Genomic DNA, 25,412 nt, shown 5'->3' with positions numbered 1-25,412 from the left:
TTTGGGGTGATTGGACTTAAGACCCTAAGGGGGAAAGGACATTGCCAGATGTACTTGGAGGTGGGTTTTTGCTTATGGTTTGTGTTATAATCCTGTTTGTGGTGTTTCTCCAACGTGATGCCGCACTGTTTCCCTCCTTTATTAAAAGGATTTTGCTACACTCAAACTCTGTACTTGAAAGTGGGGAAGTATTGCCTCCTAGAGGCGCCCGGGGGGGTGGTATGTAATTGTCCCAGGTCACTGGATGGGGGCTCGAGCTCATTTTGCATTGTGTTATTGAAACGGAACCCCTGGATACTGAACCCGGCCCTTGTTGCTGCCAACTCAGAGGGGCAGAAGGGTTACATAGGTATTTGGGGTTGGGGGCATAAACGACTACAGATATAAATAAGGGGGAACCACTGGAAGCCATTATGGCCATTCTTATGTTCTTACATAAAACAATGTTAAAAGAACATTACTAAGATTGCAAAGTCACAAACACTGAAAAGTTAGGAAATGCCAGAATTAAGGTTGCCTGTGCAATCCTAATTCTGCTCCCTTGTGTATCTGCATTATGAGACAGTGTTTAATTACATGATCACAGACTGTTCTGTCAGCAGTACCCCATGCACTAGCTCCAACCAGTCCCTGTCCCAGTCCTGACTCTTTCACACACCAGCTCCTTGTTCCAGTCTCATTCTCCTCACCTAGCCAGTCCCACTTTCCATTCCTCAGATTTCTCAGCCTAGTCCCAATCTCCTTGGTCAGCAAGTCTTAGTCTCCCCCTGTCTTAGTCTCCCCCTGTTCCCAGATCCAGTCTTCTAACTCCATCATTCCTAAATCTCTCTGCTTCTCCACATGTTAGAGGAGTAGCTCTCTGCCAGCACAGATGCATTTTGCCCCCTACCACTGCTGGACTCTGCATCGGGGGCCGAAGGTAGTACCCGTGATTGCCAGGGGCAATGGCCCATGGGGGAGGGTGCAGGGGACAGTGGTTGGAAGAAGTAGATGGGAACATATCCAGGCAAGATATGGGTCTCTGCTTCACAGGAACCTGCAGTGCCTGGAAGGACGCTGAGGGAGGAGGAAGAGGTGGGCAGAGGTCCCCACTCACCGCCAGAGGGAAGAGAGGCACAGTGCATGCATTTCAGTCTGTGTATCCACTGGGAAAACACACGCACACAAGGGCGGGGGCTTAGTTCAGAGTTAGACCATCAGAAGATGGACCCACAAGGGACCGGGACGTTTTAAACACAGTATAGGTCACTCTCTTGAGCCTTTGGGCCTGTCCCAGGAGTTTAGAAGTTGCAGACTTCGCAGTACCAGAGACTCACCTACTGCTCCATGCTGGGAGCTTTCAGGCCACCCCGCTAAGAAATGGGGACCAGTTTTCAGTGTAGCCATTGTGGCAAATTGCCAGCACTATTATGATGGGTCTCACGCTTTCTCTTCTTTGGGGGGGTGATTCAGGGCACCATTTCTTGCCCCTGAATTGGAATATTAATTGCCCCACTAGTGTCCTTGAGGAGGGGAGTGGAGAGGGAGGGACCTGGACCCACCCTCTACTCCAGGTCCCAGCCCAGGGGCCCTGAGGATAGTGGGGAACCACCTGAGCTGGCGGTTCCTTCCCCTTGGCTACTTCCCTCTCCTGCCCTTCAGCTTGTGGGCAGGGGGGGGTTCCTGCCCTCCCTCTGCACAAGCCAGGTGCCCTTACCTAGGGTCTTGGACTTCTTACCCCATTGCAGCACTTCTCCAAACTGTCCTCTGCTTCCCTTCAAACTGTTCTCTGTTCCAATACCAATCCTTTCTGCTCCAACTCCCACACTGTCTGATTTGAAGCAGGGGTTTTTATCAGGTGACTGACTGCAGGTGCTCTAATTGGCTTCAGGTGCTCTAGTTAATCTACAGCAAACTTTCTTCCCCTTACAGGGATAAGGCTCCCTTCTAACCGTCTCCTGCTGCCCTCTGGCCATGCTGTATCACACCATTTATGGGGGTGTATTTGCAGATTGACCACTAGGTGTCACTATTATGTCACACAAAATAGGCACGCTGGAAACCACGTGCCCCAGCCTGATTCTGCTGTCCACAGTGAGCGCAGGATCTGGCCCTACAGATTGGTCGAACTGGCTGTGGTGAAACCAGACTCTTTCCCCTAAGCTCTTACCAGACTGTAACCAGGCCGCTTTTCACTCGCTGCTGGGCACAGGCGGCTGGCGAAACATTCCTAGGGGCACTAAGCCTGCCCCACAATCACCTTCCGGTGGTGGCTCCGGTCCTGCAGGGCTGGGACCCATTGGCTCTTGTCCACCACAGCATCGCTTAATGCACGATCCTCCCCTGGGACGCGCCTCCCCACTCCCCAGTGGGCCTGGCGCAGTCGGACATGGGACCTCAGCATCTCCACCCTTACTTGGGAACTACCTGTCCCCCCACCACATCATGATCTACCCCATTCCCCTGGGACTCCCCTTCTCCTTCCCTCCCTCCTCCTGCATCCTCTTAGGATCTCCCTCCTCCCCCAAGACCCAGGTGCAGGCAGCAGCCTTCCCCAGGGACACCATGGTCCTGGCAGGCTTTGCCTGCAGAGCTCAGCATGTACACAGGCCACAGCACGACTCAGAAAGTAGGTTTGGGGGGCTGAGCCGGATCTTCTCCTAGCCCCCTCGCCCCTGTTTTGTTGGATTCTGGCCAGGCATGGGGGGGTATGGCTGATCTTGTATCATTCCTGGCCTATTTTCCAGGTCCTAGAGGGTCAGATAGTCTCCGAGGTATTGATAAGCACAGAAAGCGTAAAGCCAAAGAGCTGAAACTGCGTCCATTTCTTAATGAGACTCAGACCAAGTGGGACTTAAAACATCGAACCACCTCAGAGGTTGGGTGTTTTAAAAAGGATCATTTCAGACTGGATCATCTCCTGGGGGGACTGTCTCAACGCTGGAAACCATCTCATGCTCAGGACTCTCCAAACCTGGGACATCCCACTCACTCACAACTTTAACATGAATCTCACAATATTGGGTGTTTTTCTTGACTGGACTCATATGGTGGTGTGGGAATTTGAGCTTTTATTGCGCCCTTATGGTTTCAGGTAAGATCCAAGTGCACCTTTCACCCAGCAGAGGCTTTGGTCACTGCAACATGCTGTTAGATCATCACACTAAGGATTTGTCTGACTGGAGCTGGGCATGTAATTTTGCTGCTTCAGAGCAAGAAATGGGAGGGCTAGTCACCTGAGTATGATTCTATTTGACACACTAGGTCTGTACTTGGGACGGTTAGCCCCTAGTCCCATGGTGGATGCACTGCTATTTTTAGTGCAGTAGCTCGATCACAGTTAGCGAGGGTATGTCTCCTCCAGCTGGGTGTCATGCCACCAGCTCAAAGCCTATACATATGCTAAGTGAGGATCTGGGTGACTGCTCGCCCCACACAATTCCCATATCTAGGTTGTAATACTCCTTTTGCAACGCTGGAGACCACTGTTGGAGTTTGAACAAATTGAGTATTTCTATGACTTTGTGAGAGGTCTGTTTCATTTATACCACACAGGTTATGCAGCCCCATATTCTGGGGGACATTCAGCCTTTTTACAGTTCAGCTTTCCATTGTAAACCTCTCTGTTTCCAAGGGTTTATGGTGCAGACATGAGTGTTCATTCTTATGCAAATCCCTGCAAAGAAAATCTCAAGTTAGTGATGCTGGCTTGTTTGTTTTTAAGGTGTCTTCATTTTTCAGCCAAAAAAGCTGGAGGAGTTTCATGAGATTCAGATGTCTGTTCTTTCACTATCAGTTTCTTAGGGGGTCAGATCTGAAAAGGCCCCAGGCTTGGTCTCTTGGAAATATGCTTTTTCTGAGAACACCCAGCAATCTGGCTCAGTGCAGTTCCCACGGGGCATCAAAGTCAGTAGCCTTGGGCAGTTAGTACATGAGCAGTCCTGAGAACAGGCTCCGCTTGAAACAGAGGGGCAGTGCAGGCTGCTAGGGCCAGTTCTGCGCCAGTGCAGAAGGATTCTCACACAACACTCCACTGGGGAAGCAGTGCCAGAATAATTATTTACATGCACTGGCATAACACAGCTCCTAATGGAGTGAAACACCAGGAACAAGCCCTCCAAACGGACCCAACGAGACACTCTGGGTTGCCAAGTAAAGTGCATGTTCTATGCTTCTCCATGTACCAAAATCCAGATTTATTCACTCACACCTCTGCTAATGGACTAGAAGCAAACTCTCCTTCCAGGTCTGTGACACTTTCATCTCCAGCCCCAGCGATCTGATTTAGGATCAAAACAGTCAAAGCGTGATTCCTCAGAACGGGAACAGAGAGCTGAGAGCAGAGCACATTGCATTATGGACCTCAGCTCTAGCTCATATTACCCCTGCTTTGCCAGCTTGTCTTATGAGTAATAATTCTGCATCACCACTTGTTTTTCTCTAGTTCTGCCTCCCTACACCCTCAAGTCTGTCCAATGCCCCTGAAACCCAACCTGCAGCATCCCTGGTTCTGCCCTTGCCTGCCACCACTCTCTCAAGCTGTGCTTATGGGCCTCAGTCTTGTCCCATAGCAGCAATTTTTATGCCAATTCCACCAATTCCCCAGATTCGGGCCCCTGCCTAAGAGGGTCCTGCTCTTTGGGGGTCTTCGGCGGCATTTCGGCAGCGGGGTGTCCTTCGGTGCCGCTGAAGCCCCAGAGCGGATCCCTCGCCGCTGAAATGCTGCCGAAGCCCCGGACCGCCAAGTATTCCAGTTGGGCCCCACGGGTCATAAAGCTGGCCCTGTACAGCAGGCCTGGTATTCCAGTGCTAGCATTTTGCTGAGCAAAGGTTTCAATCAGTGCTAAGCTATGAGATAGTTGGTGGGATGGACAAATATTCATACGAAGGGACCTGGGATCATTACCTTTATTTTCATTTGTGACCTTAACTTAATTTGTGACGATGCCACATTTCTAAAACTCTACTGGATCTTTATTAAGAGAACTATTTACAGAGCTGCTGCAACTGCAGCTCACATTCCAGCCATGTGCACACAGACCAACTTCCTGGGGCCTCCTCTAAACTTTTCCCTTCTGCAGTCTGAGCTCCTCTCTCCAAGTTCCATGCAGTGCCAGAATTTGCTGATTTGCTGGAGGGCCTGGCCAGAGGTTACTAGTATAAGGCCCACCCTAGGGATATGGCCCGTGCTGCCCATCCAGTGCGGCCTGTTAGGCTTTATGATCCTTTAAGTGGCCTGGTCTTCAAACCTGTCTCCCACTTCTTGTTTGTGTTATCACGGTGTGGAGAGGGACTTGCTTCCCCCCAGTCGCTGCCTTCATTCTATTGGGTGGTGTCCACTTGGACCTTCCTGTTGCTCATATATAAACAGAGTCTGGATGAGCTCTCCCCTGACATCTAGTGGTGAGCTGTGGGAAAAGACTTCAGAGGCTGATCTCATTTGAACGGACACCTGCCCGGCTAGCCGCTTGGCACGCCTCTCCACCAACTGCCCGCTGGCCAAGATGTCTTCAGGGCTGCCCCCCACACACACTGAACATAGCTCTCAGCGATTTCAGCTGTTAGTGGGGGAGCCTCACTGTTGGTGAACACTGGGCAGTCTCTTGTAATAGAGACACTGTCCCAAAATTAGACCTAGTGTAAGAAGACTCTCAGTTGAGTCTAAATTAGCTCTTTTATTATACCATGGAGAGAGGAAGGGTCAAATGGTGTCTAGAACCCTTAAACAGGGCCCACACACTCCCTGCCTTCCACTCAAGGTTGGAGGTGAACTCTGTGGATGAACCTCTGAAGTCGGGCTGCACAGGCCAAGGAAAGCAGCTGTGAGTGGGGTACAGAGAAGGGACGGGCACGTTAAAGGAACTTTTGGGTTGCTGGACTTAAGACTCTGAGGGGAAAAGGACACTGCCCAACTTACTTGGGGGTGGGTCTTTCGCTCATGGTTTGTGTTTATGAGCTCTAGTTGTGGTGTTTTCCCAAATTAATGCTGAGTTACTTCCCTCCTTTTATTAAAGTCTTTTACTACACTCAGACTCTGTGATTGTGAGAGGGGAAGTATTGCCTCTTAGAGGTGCCCAGGGGGTGGCGTGTAATTGTCCCAGGTCAACGGGTGGGGGCTCAAGCCGGTTTTGTGTTGAATTGTTGAAAATGAACCCCTAGATACTGAACCCCGCCCTTGTTGCTGCCGACTCCACCCGGCAGAAGGGTTCCACATATCCCTGGTGTCTTTTGACTGTCCTACGTCAGGCCAGCTGATGCTGAGGCTCTTTCTAAGTCCTCCTGGTCCTGGCCATTGCCCTATCTGTCCAGCTGTGCCGGCTGTCTGCCACTATTCCACAATTGTATTTGGTTTCATCTCCATTGATGTCCTGAGTCTGTCTCTACCACTTCTGACCTGTGTCCCACTGCAGTGGGGGCTGTTGCTTTTTGCCATTGCTTTGTGTGGCTATTTGATGATTGGAACCTGACCTGCATACCTGTGCAGAGCGGCCTCAGGTTCTTCACTCCTTTGCGCTCTTAGCTCCTTCTGTGTGCTGGCTGTGGTTCCCCCCTGGGCTGCAGTAGACTACCCCTCCTGGCAAGCAGAGCCTTGGTTCTCAAGTCCATCAATCCCTGTGCTGTGCTACTGTCTGGTTGCTGGTGTACTGTGATGGTTCAAAATTGACAGGTAGGGATCCCTTCCTGTCTACTATGCCTTTGCCATCAGTTTCTTGACTGTCTTTACTGCTGATTCTGCCTCCTTCCTTTGCTTTGTGGGTACCGAGGGGACAACTTCCTCAGATCCCCATATGCCATAGAATCATTGAATTCTGCTGCCATATATTGTGTCCATTGTCTGAGCAGAGTGTGCCAGGTATGCCAGACCTTGCAAAGTGCACCTTAAGCTTCCTGATCACAGAACTTGCCTGAGTGCCCGATGCTAATTGGGACAAAATACAACATGGTTTTACAAAAAGTAGATCATGTCAAACCAACCTATCTCCTGCTTTGAGAAGGTAACAGATTTTTTAGACAAAGGAAACGCAGTGGATCTAATTTATCTCGATTTCAGTAAGGCATTTGACACGGTTCCACATGGGGAATTATTAGCTAAATTGGAAAAGATGGGGATCAATATGAAAACTGAAAGGTGGATAAGGAACTAGTTAAAGGGGAAATTACAATGGGTCGCACTGAAAGAAGAATTGTCAGGCTGGAGGGAGGTTACTAGTGGAGTTCCTCAGGGATCGGTTTTGGGACCAATCTTATTTAATCTTTTTATTACTGGCCTTGGCACAAAAAGTGGGAATGTGCTAATAAAGTTTGCAGATGACACAAAGCTAGGAGATATTGCTAACACAGAGATGGACCGGGATATCATACAGGAAGATCTGGATGACCTTGTAAACTGGAGTAATAGTAATAGGATGAAATTTAATAGTGAAAAGTGCAAAGTCATGCATTTAGGGGTTAATAACAAGAACTATTGTTATAAGCTGGGGAGGCATCAGTTAGAAGTAACAGAGGAAGAGAAGGACCTCGGAGTATTGGTTGATCATAGGATAAGTATGAGCTGCCAATGTGATATGGCCATTAAAAAGGCTAATGTGGTCTTGGGATGCATCAGGCGAGGTATTTCCAGTAGAGATAAGGAGGTGTTAGTACCGTTATGCAAGGCACTAGTGAGACCTCATCTGGAATATTGTGTGCAGTTCCCGTCTCCCATGTTTAAGAAGGATGAATTCAAAGTGGAACAGGTTCAGAGAAGGGCTACTAGGATGATCCGAGGAATGGAAAATCTGTCTTAGGAAAGGAGACTCAAAGAGCTTGGCTTGTTTAGCCTAACCAAAAGAAGACTGAGGGGAAATATGATTGTTCTTTATAAATATATCAGAGGGATAAATACCAGGGAGGGAGAGGAATTATTTAAGCTCAGTACCAATGTGGACACAAGAGCAAATGGATATAAACTGGCTATCAGGAAGTTTAGACTTGAAATTAGATGAAAGTTTCTAACCATGAGAGGAGATAAGTTCTGGAGCAGCCTTCCAGGGGAGCAGTGGGGGCAAAAGACATATCTGGCTACAAGACTAAGCTTAATAAGTTTATGGAGGGGATGGTATGATGGGATAGCATAATTTTGGCAATTAATTGATCTTTGATTATTAGCAGGTAAATATGCCCAATGGCATGTGATGGGATGTTGGATGGTGTGGGATCTGAGTTACTACGCAGAATTCTTTCCTGGGTGTCTGGCTGGTGAGTCTTGCCCACATGCTCAGGGTTTAGCTGATCGCCATATTTGGGATCGGGAAGGAATTTTCCTCCAGGGCAAATTGGCAGAAGCCCTGGGAGTTTTTTGCCTTCCTTTGCAGAGTGGAGCAGGAGTCAGTTGCTGGAGGATTCTCTGCAGCTTGAAGTCTTCAAACCATGATTTGAGGACTTCAGTAACTCAGACATAGGTTAGGGGTTTGTTACAGGAGTGGGTGGGTGAGATTCTGTGGCCTGCATTGTGGAGGAGGTCAGACTAGATGATCATAATGGTCCCTTCTGACCTTAAAGTCTATGAGTCTATATCCCCTTCCTGTGCATCAGGATCTGGCTGGAGTCCCTGTGAAGTCAATAGATGTTTGATGCAGGGGATCACAGTCTTCCTCAGCTTCAGCTCATCTGCATTCAGCCTAATATTCCACTCCCAGCAACAGTTTCAGAGTTGCTGGAGTTTGGCCTGATCATGATGGTCCCTTCTGTCCTTAACGTCTCTGAGTCCTGCATTGCCTCTTCCTAAACATCTCCTTCTCCTACAATAAGAATGTCAGGCTTGCCAGTTCCTTCAGCGGCTCTGTCGGGGCTAATAGAACTCTGCGTGTGACTCGTCTCCTGGGTTCCACGAGGGGGTCTGTATCTAACTTCAGCTTGGCCTCCAGGTGTCCATCTCTTTGCAGTATGTCCTTCTATTCTGTCAGAATGCTGGGCTAGGCCCACAGTGACTCTTCTCCCTCCTCTCTCTTGTTGAGGATATTCTGGTGTTGAGCTGTGATCAAATCTCTGGCTTGCACTGCAGCTATTCAGCAGTTGTTGGTTCTCCCCCGTGTCAGCTTCTCTAAACTCCAAGTGACTACATCTCTTTGTTTTGTGGGTTTCTTATCGACATTCTGTATTTGTCCAGTGGCCTCAGAATGGTTTTATTGTACATCACCAGCGTGTGGTCACATTTCTCCAGTCTAATATTGTTGCTTATCAGTGTTGCTGGGATTACATTGGAGCTGGTTCCACAATGCAGCTGCAATCAGTCCAATAACAGAGTTGCAAAAACAGCAGTTGAAAGGCTGGCAGCCTTCTCCTGCAGTGTGTGTACACAGCGAGCCTTTGCATCTGTTGAAGTTACACTGCAGATACCCTCCTCTTCAGTTCAAGAAATACCATGACACAGAGTGAGGGTTTTGTCGCTGGATGGTGCGCATGTTTGTGATGTGAGTTTCTTTGAAGCCAGTTCAGGAGTGGGAGGGAGCCCTGAGGATGTGAGGCGCTGCCTTCCTGGCCCGGCACAGTCCTCAGTCCCTGTGGGAGTGGAGTGCACTCAACACCTCCATCTTTCAGCCTAGGGTGCAGCAGAGCATCCAGCAATCCCCATCCTGTCTTCTTTCCAGCCTCTGCCCAGAGACCAGCGGGCAAGACACCTGCGAGCTGAGGGGGCTGATGTGTGACTGCAGCTCCTGCCTGTGTTCCCAGTACAGAATCCCAGCTCGCTTGCAACATCCTCCGGCCCCCCGAGCAGCAGTCTCTGCAGAACCACCAAGGCCCAGCAGACCTCCCCTGGGCGCAGCAAGCCTGACTGAGGCTATTAATAGCTAGCGACCAGGCAGGGGCTGCAGGAATTGAGCCTGACAGCCCAGTTCCCGTATAAATCACCAGGTCACGGAAGTCACAGCGTTTATAAATATTGATCTTGTCCTCGGGGAAGCTCCCCCTTTCAGAGCGGGAGGGTTTTTAAATGGAGCCGCTGGAGTTATTTTTGGCTCTGTCAACAGTGTGGATCTGTGTGAATGGCCTGTATGTGGGGCTGGCGCGTGTGAGCCAGTGCCCGGCTCCTGGCAACTTTTCCTCGCTCCCTGAGTGGCTCAGCAGCTGTTCCACGCCGCTGGGATATTTATGCTGGCGTCTCACTGAGCAGGGACCTGGAAAGAGTCTGTCGGTCACAGGAGCCCTTAGAAAGGAAGGGAAAAGGCTTCTGCCTGGCCTGCTGAGTTCAGAGCTCAGTGAAAGGGGCATTCCCCGAATACACCACTGCCCACCCCTAGCTGGGTTAGTGCCTCTGGGCTGGGCTGCACTGTGTGCCCCGGGCTGGTGTGTATTATCCTGGTAATCATGGTCTTTGCCTGGGACAACCTTCTCCCACCGACTCACAGGGCTGATAACGTCGAGCGCCGCCAGCCCCTGTGCACGCATGGGACTGGGGAATGCAGAGGGAGGCGGACAAACAAGGGGGTAGCAAGGGATCAGAGCACTGGACCCCTCTGGATGGGCCACTGAGCGGGTTGTTTATCTGACCAGGACAGCACTTAAAACCCACTCCCTAGCTTGCTAAGAGTTGCACTTACAGCACACAGCCAAGTTTGTTGAACCTACACATCTATGAACAATGCTCCACATTCACCGGGTTGCCAGCATCAAGAGATCAACAGTCGAACCCCCCAGAATCATGTGATTGGCCGAAGATGTGGGCTGTAGCCCACAAAAGCTTACGCTCAAATAAATTTGTTAGTCTCTAAGGTGCCACAAGTCCTCCTGTTCTTTTCACATGTACAAAGTTCATATTGTGTTTTTTTGGTCAGTTGCTTGATGTTTGGATTCCCCCTGCCCATCTCAGGGAATGGGCATGTGACAATTGGTGCTCCCCACTCCCCCACATTCAGGGGCTCTCACCCCCACATCTGCCCAACAATTAACCCCATCCCCCAAGTTCCCATCAGTTCTCTCCTGACCCAACCCCCTCAGTTCAGTCCCCCAACCCTCATCACTGCCCCATCGACCCCCACTGCCCTCAGTTCACCCTCTCAGCAAAGCCTCATCTGCTCACAACCCACCATCAATACAGCCCCCGACCCCCATCAGTCTTCACTCTCCTCACTTCAGCCCCACTGCAGCCTGCAGCTTCACCTCTGCTCCATAGGGTTCTTCACCCTCCCCAGGCCTGGGAAGCTGCAGTGGGGTCCCCTCTCTCCCACTTCCCAGACTGGCAGGGGAGCAGCTGCCCAGGGCTGACAGTTTGCTGTGCTTTCCTTGGTTTGGCCACACACTTTAAAACATAATATCAATGAGTTTTCATAATTCCTCCTATCGCGTTTCATACAGACATTTCACCATGGTATTAATCACCAAAGACCTTACATGGTACAGTATTACTGTATGCAATCAGTTGATTTCATTGCGTCTGGCCTTCCCCCACCTCTTTACCTCCCTCCTAGAGTGTAGCTAGCTGTGTCTCTCCCCATCAGTTAGCCCGATAGCTTTGTTTATCTGACATGTAAATGCATTCTCATTGTCTCTGGAAGCTGCTGCTGGGTGGAGAAACCGCATTCCTTTGTTTAGGGTGAGGTAACCCCTGTTTGACTGGAAACACATTTTAAGAATGTGCCATGGCTGAAAAAAATATCCTCAAATTTTGAGAGTTCTATCACGAGATCATGAGTAGGCCTGATTTTACCTAGAAATTGCGATTCCCGCAAGCAATTCATGAGACTTGGCATGTCTGCAGTCATAGGAGCCTGTGGACAGTGCTCTTTATTCAAACCGTTGCCATATACACAGATCTAGCTATCTTTTATATACAACGTCCATAACATACATTGAACTGTCCATCTATCTATCCTCTTCCTAGTATCAGAGGGGGTAATTAACCAGTGGCCCTCTGCTGTGTAGGCAGCTCCCAATAACCGCTCACACGCACCCCTCCATGAAGTAAGGAAATGTTGTTTACTGGGGCTGGCATTGAAGACAGAGCAAGTACCTCAGTCTCCACTGCAGAGGGTGTGGGGGACACACCCACACCAGATCTATTGTTTCTGAGCAATAAATCGGAAGCTCTGTCCCAGATTGAGGTGTCAGTAGAAGAGGTTTTGGAACAAACTGATACATTAAGCAGTAATGTCACCAGGATGAGATAGGGTGCTACTAACTGTAGGTGTGCCCCAGCACTGAAATAGGCCTCTGAGCTGAGGCTTAGTAAGCTCTTGGTCTCCAGGAGCCTTGTGGCCATGAGTTCCACAGGCTAATTGTCCATTGTGTGGATGAGGATTTCCTGCCATCTTCCTTTCCAGTTTCTTGCATGGCCCCTGTTCCTGCCCAGCCACCGTCTCTATCCCAGTCATTATTCCATGTTGCTGAATCATGGCTCCTCTTAGTCACCTCCCCACTGGGAGCAGAGGGGGGCACAGTCCACCAGCAGGCACCTGCTATGGTGCAGGTGGGGAGCACAGCCTCTGGGACTCAGATCCACACACTTTTGGGGACCCAGGTCCTTTGGGTCACACCCCCTCCGTGCAGGGTCAGAGGGGGGTGCCTGTGCCTCCTGGCAATTGAGCTCTCAGTGTTGGTGGGTGGAGCCCTGAGGGCTGCCCTCTCCTCTGCTCTGGCTGCCGGAGCCCCATGGGCCTGCAGGCAGCTAGGAATAGCCAGGACACAGGCTGACCCTGACCACGTCCCCTTCTGCCTCGCCTCGGAACCCCCTGGTCCTGCTCCCTTGTCTCTGGGGTCCAGTAAGGCCCCTGTGCTGGGGTTATTTTGGAGGGATGGGGATTTATGGCCCCTTGGCACTGGTGGATGCAGTGCCAAGGTGAATTCCTCCCGGCCCCTGGCCGTGCTCCTGCTTTCCACCTTGCATAGTCTCTTCTCTGCTGCAGCTAACCAGGCTGTCGTCTTGCCTGGCCCTGCACCAGGTGATCCCGTGTGGGAGGGGTGGGTCAGTGACCCCTCCATGGGGATATTCCCTGGGCAGGGGGCCAGAAAGCTGCTTTCTCGGCAGGTAATAGACTGTTCTGCCTTGGGGCCCGGAATTGCTATCGGCGGGCCTGTGCCCAAGGATCTATACTGGGATGTCCAGTATATTCATAAACTATCTGGAAAAGGGAGTGAACAGTGAAGTGGCAAAGTTGGCAGATGATACAAAATTATTCAAGATAGTTAAATCCAAAAGTGACTTTGAAGAGTTACAGGAAAATCTCACAAAACCAGGTGACTGGGCAACAAAATGGCAGATGAAATTCAATGTTGATAAATGCAAAATAACGCACACTGGAAAACATCATCCCAGCTGAGATACCAAGAGAGACGCCCACTTCCTCCCCTAAGGCAATAGCCAGTGGGTCTGGGGTGAACAGCACCAGCTATTGCATGGGGCAGGTGCCCCCGCAGCTCGGGACAGGAAGTGCAGAGCATGTGCCGGGCGGATTTAGGGAGACAAAATCTAATGAACCAAGCAGGAATCTACTGAGAGCACCAGCCTGATCTTGTGAAGAGGGCTCCGAGAGCATAGAGACGCAGACCATGGCTACATCAGAAGTGGCACCTCCAGGAAACAGTGCAATGGCCAAGACCCGGTTTGCAGTTACACCAGATTAACCCAGAGACTGTTATGGGTTCCGCCAGCTTCACAGTAGAATCTGGTCCCATGTCTCCTAGCCTGGGCGGGGGCAGTCAGCTCTAATTCAGAGAGAAGAGCGCTACTCAATGAGTGGACAGCCCCTTCCCAAGCTGCGGGGGGCTCGCCCATTTCAGCTCCACCTTAGCTTTCGAGAGCTGGAGGCCAGTTCAGCGCAATGTCACTGCAGACTAGCTCTGGGCCTTAAGCCCTCCGCTTGGGCTCAGGCACTGCTGGAGCTCACACACGGGATACGCAGACAAGAAGACATTTGCCCCTTGCCTCTGGCTGTTCTAGCTGTGCTGGGTGTTATGTTCTACAGGCCATGCATGGACCTTGTGTTTCTGTTCCCTGCCTGCCCCCAGCATAAGGGCTGAAACTATGGGTGCTGCTGCACCTGCTGGCTGGAAGTGATTTTCATCACAGACAGGGTTTACAGTTTGATTCAATGGCTCTCAGCGCCCCCCACCCCCTGCACACCCTATAGACATTGGTCCAGCGCCCCCGTCTCTTGGCACTGTGCTCCTGCATGTGAGGCAACAGCTTCACAGCATCCATCCAGGGCAGCCCCAACCAGCCCTGACTCCCCCAGAGGGAGCAGCAGCAACCAGGAGTAGCAGGGGAATGGAGAAGCAGCCTGCCCCTTTTCTGCACTTTCCCACCCCAGTCACCACCAGAGCCCAGGAGACACGAATCTCTTGACATGGGCCAGTCATTGAGTCCAGTAGCCAAGGAGGCCCAGCAGCTGTGTCACTCTGTGAGTGTTCTCATGAGTGTGGGGGGTCTGGGCGCGGGCACAGCTGTCCAGAAAGCAGCTAGGGAGGGACCTGGGTGAAGGGCTGAGAGGTGACAGCATGTCCGGAACTGTGGGCAGGGTAACAGGCTAGAACAAACCAAGTGAGAGTGAGGATGGCATCGGGGACACAACAGAGACAGACCTGAAGTGGGAAAGATATGAGAAGTCTGGTACGTCATCCCTTCCTGTCCCGTGCTCTAGGAATTACACTGGGGCAGGTCTCTGGCCCATGTTACCCAGCAGGTCAGGCTAGATCAGGGGTCAACAACCTTTCAGAAGTGCTGTGCCGAGTCTTCATTTATTCACTCAGATTTAAGGTTTTGCGTGCCAGTCATACATTTGAACGTTATTAGAAAGTCTCTTTCTATAAGTCTAGAATACATAACTAAACTATAGTTGTATGTAAAGTAAATAAGGTTTTTAAAATGTTTAAGAACTTCATTTAAAATTAAATTAAAATGCAGAGCTCCCCAGGCTGGTAACCGTGACCCAGGCAGTGTGAGTGCCACTGAAAATCAGCTCGCGTACCGCCTTCGGCATACGTGCCATAGGTTGCCTACCCCTGGGCTAGATGATCACAATGGTCCCTTCTGGCCTTGGCAGCTCTGACTCCATGGCTGTGTGCCGCCTAACTGCTGTGTAAACACTGGGCCAAGGCCTATCTGTGCTGCTTCCAGGGGCAGCTCCAGGCCCCAGCACACCAAGTGCGTGCTTGGGGCTGCATGCCGCAGGGGGCGCTCTGCCGGTCGCCGGGAGGGCAGCTGGAGGCTCCGGTGAACCTCCCGCAGGCACGTCTGCGGAAGGTCCGCTGGTCCCACGGCTCCAGTGGACCTCCCACTGGTCCACCAAAGCCACAGGACCAGCGGACCCTCCGCAGGCACACCTGCAGGAGGTCCACCGGAGCCGCCAGCCGCCCTCCCGGCGACCGGCAGAGCGCCCCCCACGGCATGCGGCCCTGCTTGGGGCGGCAAAATGTCTAGAGCCTCACCTGGCTGCGTCTGGGCAGCACTGAGCACCCAGGGCTCTGTGTTAATCACAGGGTGACAGCAGCGCTGTCTGCAGTGTCGCCATGCTGGAGGATCCCCGTGGTGAGTGCGCCCAGGCACTGATTCTCTGCAGCCACCAGTGGTGAGGTGTGGTTTGCAGCAGGTCCTAGTGTTAAGGTGTGGTGCCATCAGGCCCCGGTTTAGGAGAGCGTGGGCAGGGGCAGCTCTAGCTTTTTTGCCACTCCAGGAGGTCCCCAGTCCCTTGGATTGGACGGCTTGCCTGCAGGAGGTCCGCCGGTCCCTCAGCCTCAGCGTACCCACCATTGAATTGTAGCCGAAACCGCTGGACCGGCAGACCTCCCGCAGGCAAGCCACCCTCACGGCGACTGGCTTGGTGCGCTGGTGCCTGGAGCCGCCACTGAATGCGGGGCAGGGCCTGTAGGACACAGCAGGACTCTGGCCAAGCCCCTTTGGAGAGAGCAGGGCTGTGGCCGGCCCTCAGGAAAGAGCAGGGCTGTGGGTAGCTGCCTTGGGGCTCAGCAGAGCTCTGAGTGGGCGCTTGGGGCAGGGCAGGGCTGTGGGCAGGTGCCCTGGGCAGGGCAGGGCTCTGAGTGGGTGCCCTGGGGCAGATCAGGGCTCTGCTTGGCCTGTAGAGTGGAGGGCACATTAGCTGCCCCCAGCAGCGTCTGTGGCTCTGGCCAAGGCCCGGCGAGCGTGCAGAGTGGCTGCATTTTTGTGGGGTCTGGTGAACATTTTGTAACAAAAACTGCACAATAAACCATGAGCGAGCCGGCGCCAGGGCGGGCGCGAGGAGCTAATGAGAACAATGTTTCCAGAGAGCCTCGCTGCCTAATTCAAACCAGCTAGATAAGAGTCAGCACCATCTCCCCTCCCAGAGCGCAATGTGTTTGCTATCAGCCAGGGAGCACTTGGCAGGGAAATCCCAGATACAAGGGCAGCCACAGGCGCTCGGGCGGTCTCTGCTGTAGGGCTGCCCCACACAGCCAGTTTCCTAGCCCCCACCCCTGCCCCTTTATGGTCAGGGGACAGACCTGCCCCCGGCACAGCTCCCCGCCCCTCCTAAGCACTGTCAGGTGACCCGCCCCCCCCCCCCCCGCAGTGCACTGTGAGAAGTTAACAGTGTTCCACCAGCACCAGCAGGCAGAGCGAGTCCTTCTGCAGGGGTGATGGCAGATCCCAGCAGCTGGGACTGCCTGGTCCTGAGGCTGTGTCTGATGACCCACATGTGTGGCAGCTGCATACGGAGAGCTCTGCGTCCTGCAGCCGAACCACTGATCCATTTTTCAGCCCCTTCCCTGCCTGCTAACAGAGCTGTGGGGCTGCTCCTCACTGCCTTGAGGAGAAGGTCCCCGGGGAAGGGGATTTCAGGATTAGTAAATCAGAATAATTTAGGGTGATGGAAACTCAGCCGCGGAGTGAGTCAGATGAATGACTCAGTGGGTCCCAAAGCACGGAGACCACAGAGCCCAGCCTTAGCAGAGCCATGTGTGCGGGAAAAGGTCAGGGCCCTGCTTGCTGTTCATGGGATCTGCAAGGAGACAGCTCAACAGCTAAGGGGCAGGCCTGCCCCAGCCCCAGGCAGGAGATAGGAGGGCTCAGGAGCAGAGCAGGCAGAGACAGTCCTCTCAGCCCTCCATAGCCTGCTCCATGTGAAGCTGCTGCCCAGTCCCAGGGGAAGAGAGGAAAGCCAGCCCTCTTTCCGCCCTGCCCCAAACCTCTCTACTGAGCCATTAACTCTGGTGGGGACAGGCCATGCTGGACACCTCCTATCTCAGCATTGGAGTGTCTGAGCTGAGAGGGGGCGGAGTAGATGGGGGTCTCTGCACTGGGATGGCTGGGAAGGTCTCTGAACTTTGGAGGGTGGTAGGGGTCTCTCCATTGGGGGTATCTGCACTGAGGGAGTGGGGAGGAGTCTCTTCACAGCGGAAGCAGGTAGGTGGTAGATTGCAGGGCTGCTACTAGCAGGTCAGGATTCTGCAACAGCTATCGACTGGCCACAGAGCGTCCTTCCCAGAGATACACACCAGATGTGTTCACTACGAGCTCCTTGAATGCTCTGCCAGGTAGGGCTGAGGTTGGCTTAAGTGATGTCACATGCAGCCCCACCTAGAGGCTGAACAGTGTCGCGTTCTATTACATCTCCCCCTTGAAGTTCTACATTCCTGTCATTTACAATATTTATACTGTCTTTGAAGTTCAGTATGGATCCGACTGTTGAGTGTCTCTGAATCGTACTGGTTTTCTAATTTCACAACCTGAATATGTAACAACTTGGTCATCTGGTTGTCTATTAGTTGCAATGACTGACTGTGGTCCGTTTGGAATCTTTGAGTCTTCTTTTTGTTCTGCATCTGTGGAGTTTGCTCTGTTGATTGTTCTTTCTGAGCTGCAAACCGTAGATGTTGATGGTTGATGAACATGATGATCTTGGCACTGAATTCTTTTTCTTTACAACAGCTAGAGTTCTCCATCCTTTTTCTCCATCCAGTTTGACATGAACGTGATCACCACATTCTAGCCCCAGCAGTTCTCTTCAAGTCTGACCACTTTGGAGATAGGTTCTTTTCCAACATGAGACCAGCAGTTCTGAGTTGTCTTCCCATCAAGCATTGTGCTGGACTATATCATAGAATATCAGTGTTGGAAGGGACCTCAGGAGGTATCTAGTCCAACCCCCTGCTCAAAGCAGGACCAATCCCCAACTAAATCATCTCAGCCAGGGCTTTGTCAGGCCTGACCTTAAAAACCTCTAAGGATGGAGACTCCACCACTTCCCCAGGTAACCCATTCCAGTGCTTCACAACCCTCCTAGTGAAATAGTGTTTCCTAATATCCATGCTAGACCTCCCCCACTGCAACTTGAGACCTTTGATCCTTGTACTGTCATCTGGTACCACTGAGAACAACCAAGCTCCATCCTCTTTGGAACCCCCCGTCAGGTAGTTGAAGGCTGCCATCAAATCCCCCCTCACTCTTCTCTTCTGCAGACTAAACAAGCCCAGTTCCCTCAGCCTCTCCTTGTAAGTCATGTACTCCAGCCCCCTGATCATTTTCATTGCCCTTTGCTGGACTCTCTCCAATTTTTCCACATCCTTTCTATAGTGGTGGTCCCAAAGCTGGACACAATACTCCATGTGGCCTCACCAGTGCCGAATAGAGGGGAATAATCACTTCCCTCGATCTGCTGGCAATGCTCCTACTAATGCAGCCCAAGATGCCATTGACCTTCTTGGTAACAAGGGTACACTGCTGACTCACATCCAGCTTCTTGTCCATTGTAATCTCCAGGTCCTTTTCTGCAGAACTGCTGCTTAGCCAGTCGGTCCCAGCCTGTAGCAGTCCATGGAATTCTTCCATCCTAAGTGCGGGACTCTGTACTTGTCCTTGTGGAACTTCATCAGATTTCTTTTGGCCCAATCCTGTAATTCGTCTAGGTCCCTCTGGACCCTATCCCTACCCTCCAGCGCAGCAGCCCCAACCTTTTCGTCTGGCAGGCGCCAGACGAAGGACCATGGCAGTGGTCAAACATCCGCCGAAATGACACCAAATTTCGGTGGCATTTTGGCAGATGCTTGACCGCCAGCCAGGACGCGGGCGGGCGTCCACGAGCACCGTGTTGGGGACTGCCGCTCCAGCATATTTACCACTCCCCCCTGCTTAGTGTCATATGCAGTAGCTGTTTTCAAAGTTTACCTGTAGCTGAATGAAGCTTCCTGCTGTAGGATTTTCTTGGCTGTCCGTACAACTCTCTCAGCCGCTCCATTCCTTGTGGGGAATGTGGGCTGAAGTCTAGCCCAGCTCCTGGCAAGTTCTCTGCAGACATCTGGGAGCTGATGGAGCCTTCAGAGCCGAAGACTGGGACTTGCCATGGCAGTTCTGGTTCTGCCCTAAGGATTTCCATGATTGGTTTGAACAAAGTTCAGACCATGTAAATGACATTTGGAAGGACAATGCAGCACTTCAGGACAAGGTAGTGATTCTCACCTCGCTAACCTCCATTCAGAGAGCAGGGCATGTGACAGGACAAGTACATTTATCCTAGAACTGAGGGGGTGAAAACCCTGTCCCCCCACTGCTGCTGGGATTGCAAAGGACAGCAGCCAGCTGCCAACAGAGTCTCTAACCAAAGAGCTGCTTTCTGGGGCTGACTGGCAGCCTGCTGCTTGTTTCCTGGAGAAAAGTGGGATCTAAATAGGCAGCAGGGAAGGAGCAGGTACCTGACTGGGAACCACGGCTCGGTAAGGATGCATGTTGACATATAAGAAATTCTGCTTTGCTATTCCAGTGGGAGTGACAGGATTCTCCATGCTCAGTAACTAGCTTTGCCTGGCAGGAGCCTTACCAGGGAGTTGTTCCTGGGGCAGGAATTACCACCCTAGATCAGATCCCCGTCTCGCCCAGTGTCCTGTCTCTGATGGGGTCTGCGCCAGATGCTTCAGAGGAAGGTGCAAAGAAATGCCTCTAAGAAGAAGACCTCTGGCTGAAGCCAGACTTCTTCCCCAGCTCAGACAGAGCCCTGTGATGGAAATTCCTTTCTCCAAGAGGAAGTCAGCCATTCTCTGTGGCAGTGCATCAGACACAGAGCTCTTGCAGAACTTGAAGAGAATCAAATGTGAGCAGATGAAATGAGCTAGGCTGACGGTGACAAAAACAAATCTATAGCATGCAAGGTTGGTATTTATTGGTTTGTTAACAAACCTTTCCAGAGCAGCACAGGAAATTTACTAGGCATTTTGCAAGCCCAGAAGTTGTGTTCGTTGCCTCAAACAGCTTATAAAGGCAAAGGGAGAATTTTCCTGGTTACTTTAGTAACCACACAAACCACATGGAGGTCAGGCCTTCAGCCCAGACAGTTTGACAACATGTTTCTTCAACATGTCTCAACATTTGGAGTGAATTTTGATCAAATATTCTTCAGCACGTCTCTGTTTCTGGATGGTTAGGGCTTGAGGTCCCTGGAGCCCTCAGAATGCTGTTGGGATAGAAGAGCTCTTTCTAACCCAGAAATCCCAGCCTGCATTCCTGCCAGCTGTGTATAAACCAATCTGTATGTCCTACCAGCTCAGCACATCTCGATGGGAGGTTACTGCCATCACACCTCACACATCTGCTGTTCCCCTAGCTGGGATTAAAACCATGGTAGCTTTCTCTACTGAGATGAGACAGTTCATAGAAGGTCCTTTGGTTGTGAGTCACTCATGTCTTCAACTCTCTGTACTGGTTGCTGCAGGAATAGTAACCTTGAAGGACAAGCTCTTCATCCAGAAGGCAAACAGACACCATTAGGAACATGCAGTATGGTGGTGTAGGCTGACTTGGGAGAGTCAGCTCACTTCTTAGTGGATGAGTGTCCAGCCACCACCATTCTCCACCTTAAGAAAAGGTCCTGTAGGCTGAGTAGAGGCTAAGATCCTAGCTACCAGGATTGTGAACCATCCTGTAAAACTGAATGGGGAATTCTGGCTCTACAATAAAATTCTTTTAAAAACACCCATGGAAAGGATTTATTTTCTATTCAATTCTATAGGCTTGTAGCGTAATATCGATATGTCCTCACTAGTTTCATCCCTATTAAATTCTACAGGCCTCTGATTGGGAATGTCAGCAGAGAGCTCAAGGACTGACTGGCCCATGAGGACTGACCTCCCCTCTCCCCTCGGAGATGATTCCCGTAGGTGAAGGCTGAGCCTCAAGGACAGGCAAGGATGTGGGTGGAAAGCTTGCCCTGCCTCTGTCCAGGCTGCGCCTCTCCCCTGGCTAAATCAACGCATCTGGTCACCAGGACTGTCAGGCCGAGAGCTTTCAGCAGTTCTGGCTGTGTTACCTTTACAATGTCTTTGACAACTGGCTCCACATCCACAAGACACCAGAGCTCTTGGTGCTGCTAGACAGCTCTCTGCTGCACATCCCCCCTCGGTGAGAGGGCATAGGCCAGAGGGTCTGTTTTCCAACTTTGCTGCAGCAGTGGGCTCAGAAACTTAGTAACTGCATGAGTTACTGAGCTGGACAGTAGCTCATCACTCAACTGAGCAGGTCTCCTGTCAGACTCTCTCCTGAAGGGTCCTTCCCTGAATGGGAGACTTACAGTAACCTCCAGGCTATCATTCAGTAAGGAAAACGGAGCCCATTTAGCACTCTTACTGCTGGCCTGGCCTCGGGGAGAAAGAAGAAGAGAGACACATTCTGTCTCCCTCCCTCCACCCCAGGGGGAGCAGAGGTCTTGATATGAAATTTCCCCCTGCATAGCACAAGTCCTAAGCACCACATAAGTGAGGGCCTGACTATGATTTGTGTGGTGCAAAGGCCCCCCTGCCTGAGGTGAATTTAATCCTTGGGTTACGTCTACACAGGAGCTGGAGGTATAATTTCCAGCCTGAATAGCCACACCCATGCTAGTCTGATCAGCGCTAAAACTAGAACGTAGCCACCAGCACAGCGGTGCACCCAGCTGGGGTAGCAGCCCCAAGGTTGCGCCTAGAGTCCTAGACAGGATCATGTGTGAGGCAACTCGTCCCTCTCACCACTCCCACCACCACTGGTGTTTTTAGTGCAGGTTTGTCTCCCCAGCCTGGACACCACACCCCCAGCTCCAGGGACGACAGACTTACTGTGGTCTGGCTGTCCCAGGGGGAAGGTGGGTTAGGAATGCATTCATTGCCGCTGTGCAGCATCTAGTCTAGTGAGGGCATGTGGCTCACGTTACTGGCGCTGACCTTGTCCAGGTCTCCGATACGAAGCTCGGGATGCTGTTTGCAGGCCTCAGCTCAGCCTTGCCAGATTTCTATCTTTAGGCTGTGTGTCCAGTTTTGCCTGCTGGGGCTTGGGGGCAGTGGGTATCATAGGCTGGGGGAGGCTGTGCCTAGCCAAACGCCCAGACATGGCCCCACCCATGCTTTGCCTCCAGGCCCCCCCCTGCTTCTGCTCGGGGTGGGTCCAGTCTCCCTGTGAGGTGGCCCCAGCTCAGGCTGTGCCACTCACCCTCCCATCGCTCAGGGGCTCGGGGGGCTGGAGCCATGCTGCACGCTCAGGCTGGGAGGGGGAAGCTGGGGGCGCTCCAGGGCTGGGGGCACTAGCCTGGGGTGGGGGCCAGTGGCTGTGGTGGGAGGGTGCTCTGGGCTCAAGTGGGGGATGTGGAAGGGGCGGGGCCTTGGGCAGAAGGGGTGGGGGCTAACCTCCCCCAGCTGGCGGTTCACATGCCACCCATGCTGGGGCTCTCTGCCTTGCCAGGGTTTGGTTTTCTAAACCTACAAGTGTCCTTTTAAAATTTGTCTCCTATATTACTGACACATATTTACAGCCTGAATCCCAGCTGGGGACAGTGTTTGGTCTGGGATTGCAAAATGTTGTGGAGAACCTAATGCTCTTCACACCGGTGCCAACTTTCTTCTTTCTGCATGGCTTTGCTACACCCCAAGGCCCTGCCCCACTCTACCCCTTCCCCCAAGACCCTGCCCTCGCTCTGCCTCTTCCTGCCCCACCCTCAGAACCCTTGCCCCACCTCTTCCCCCTGCTCTGCCCCTGCTCCCCCAGTGCGTTCTGCCTGTTGCCAAACAGCTGATCGGTGGGTGGCTGGTTGATGCTGAGCACCCACTATTTTTTCCATGGGTGCTCCAGCGCCTTTGGCTCTTCATAAAACAGGCCGGCTATTTCCTGGTGTAAGTTGAGTGATCAGTTATCAGGAAGATACCCGTTAGAGTTCCAAGTGAGGAAGCTCATTTGAGAAGCCTGGCACCTGGGTTATCCCGTTTGCGAGTTTCTTTTACAATGTGCCCCTTTCTCATTTCCAAGTGATGTTCTTGGGGTCCCAGGTGGTTATAATGTGGAAGGTTGGCAGCCTCCTCAAGGTGTCCACAGCACCTGTGCCTCATGGTGTGACTGCTGCTAGTCTGTATCATTTCTGTATTTGGAACTGGGATCCGTCATCTCCCAGTCATGTGCTTTGATAACTCGCCACCTGACTTGTCTCCAATAATAAATCTAGAGACATCTGTTTGGACGAAGGCTTGTATTTAGTTGGAATACAGCGCCACTCAGCTGTAGGTATGATACCAATTGAAATACATGACTGGATAAACAGGAAAGCTTGGATGTCTGACTTGTTCATTGTGATAAATGATCTGGTGAATTTCACTCTTTTCTGAATCATTCCCAAGATGAGCCCAGTTTCTGCCAGTGGATTCATTATTCATGGCTATTGGTCAAATCGTTTGGACAAATAGCGGTTAGCCTTATGCTATTTTTAGAACTGTTCACCTATTCACTGTTCATTACTCATGGTGCGTGTCTGGGCTCTGAATAACAGGCTGTTATAGCTGCTCATTCACTGGATGACTGAAACTTTTTAAACAGAAGGGCAATGGAAGGTAAAAAGTAACTAATGGATGGCAAATCCCCTGGTCTGTGCCCAGCTCCTCTTGCCAAAAGGTGAATACCAGTAACCCCATAAAAAGCAGCTGTTCCCCACAGATCGGTGTGCACACAAATCCATTTGCACAGATGTCCCTGCACTGTCAACAGCAAAGGGGGTACACTGAGCTCTCAAGCTGCAATTATCTGAGCCTGCAAGTTAGGACACTAAACTGGGGGGAGGGATAGCTCAGTGGTTTGAGCTTTGGCCTGCTAAACTCAGGGTGATGAGTTCAATCCTTGAGGGGGGCATTTAGGAAAGTGGGGCAAAAATCTGTGTGGAGATTGGTCCTGCTTTGAGCAGGGGGTTGGATTAGATGATCTCCTGAGGTCCCTCCCAACCCTGATATTCTATGGTAGCAAATGCCCTGGTCCTACAATGGGCCCTGTTTGAACAGACACTCATGACCCAGGTGAAGGACAGGGGTCCTGATCTGCACCTACAAATTACAGCAACCTAACTAGAGGATGCAAGTAACTGCAGGCACAACCCTGTCTCTGACTGACTGGAATCCCAGGAATCCCCCTTCTGTCAGGCTGGGCAGGGTGTTTGGGTAGTGACATCAGAAAAGGGGCAGGGTTTTCCTAAAACCTTCAGGGCTCTGTCATGCACTGAGCATGCTCAGAAACAACATTTCAACTGCTGATCCATTCTCGGGTCTGGTCCTGGCCCCACTCATGAAGGACTCGTTCCCCAAGCATCACACTTTGGCCCTCTTGGCTGTCTAAAATAACCAATGCAGAAGACTATTTCTACATGGGTGTAACCCTTCTGCCCCTCTGAGTTGGCAGCAACAAGGGCCGGGTTCAGTATCCAGGGGTTCCATTTCAATAACACAATGCCAAACCAGCTCGAGCCCCCCCCCCCCAGTGACCTGGGAAAATCTTACACACACCCCTAGGTGCCTCAAAGAGGCAATGCTTCCCCTTTCGCAAGCACAGAGTCTCGGTGTAGCAGAAAAGGTTTAATTACATGAGATAAACAACAAGCACTAAATTGGGAAAACACCTCAGCTAAAGTTCCTAGACCAAACCGTGAGCAAAGACCCACCCCAGGGAATTGGGCTGTGTCCTTTTCCCTGGGCTCTTGAGTCCAGCAACCCCCAAATCACCCACAGTCCCAAAAGTCCCACAATCCAAAAGTCTCTGTCCTGGGTCAGTGCAGCCCCAAAGTTCGAGAGTCTATCTGCAGAGGTCCCTCCCCCCAGCCTGGGTAGAAAGGGGCACCTTACGTGGTCCAGGGCCAACTGCCCTGCCTCTCCATGGGTTCTTCTTCTGCCTTCTCCACAAACTGCTCCGCTTTACCAGCCGCCCCACTCTGCTCCTCCAGCCGTCCTCACAAACTGCTCCACTCCACCAGCTGCTCTGCTCCACCAGCTTTCCTGTGAGCTGCTCCAGTTGTCCCTGCAAACTGCTCGGCTCTGCTCACTTTGTGGGCCGCTCCACTCATCCCACAGCTACTCCACTCTGCTAGCCGCTCTGCTCCACCAGCTGTCCAGTGATCCGCTCCAGCCGTCCCCACAAACTGCTCCACTCCACCAGCTGCTCTGTTCCGCAATATAGCTTCAGGCTCCCCCACTAGTTAGCACAGTACTCAGCGCTCTCA

This window comes from Gopherus evgoodei, chromosome 18 (assembly GCF_007399415.2).
Source record: "Gopherus evgoodei ecotype Sinaloan lineage chromosome 18, rGopEvg1_v1.p, whole genome shotgun sequence".
In the NCBI taxonomy this organism is placed as follows: domain Eukaryota; kingdom Metazoa; phylum Chordata; order Testudines; family Testudinidae; genus Gopherus; species Gopherus evgoodei.
Note: the sequence above shows the minus strand (reverse complement) of the source record.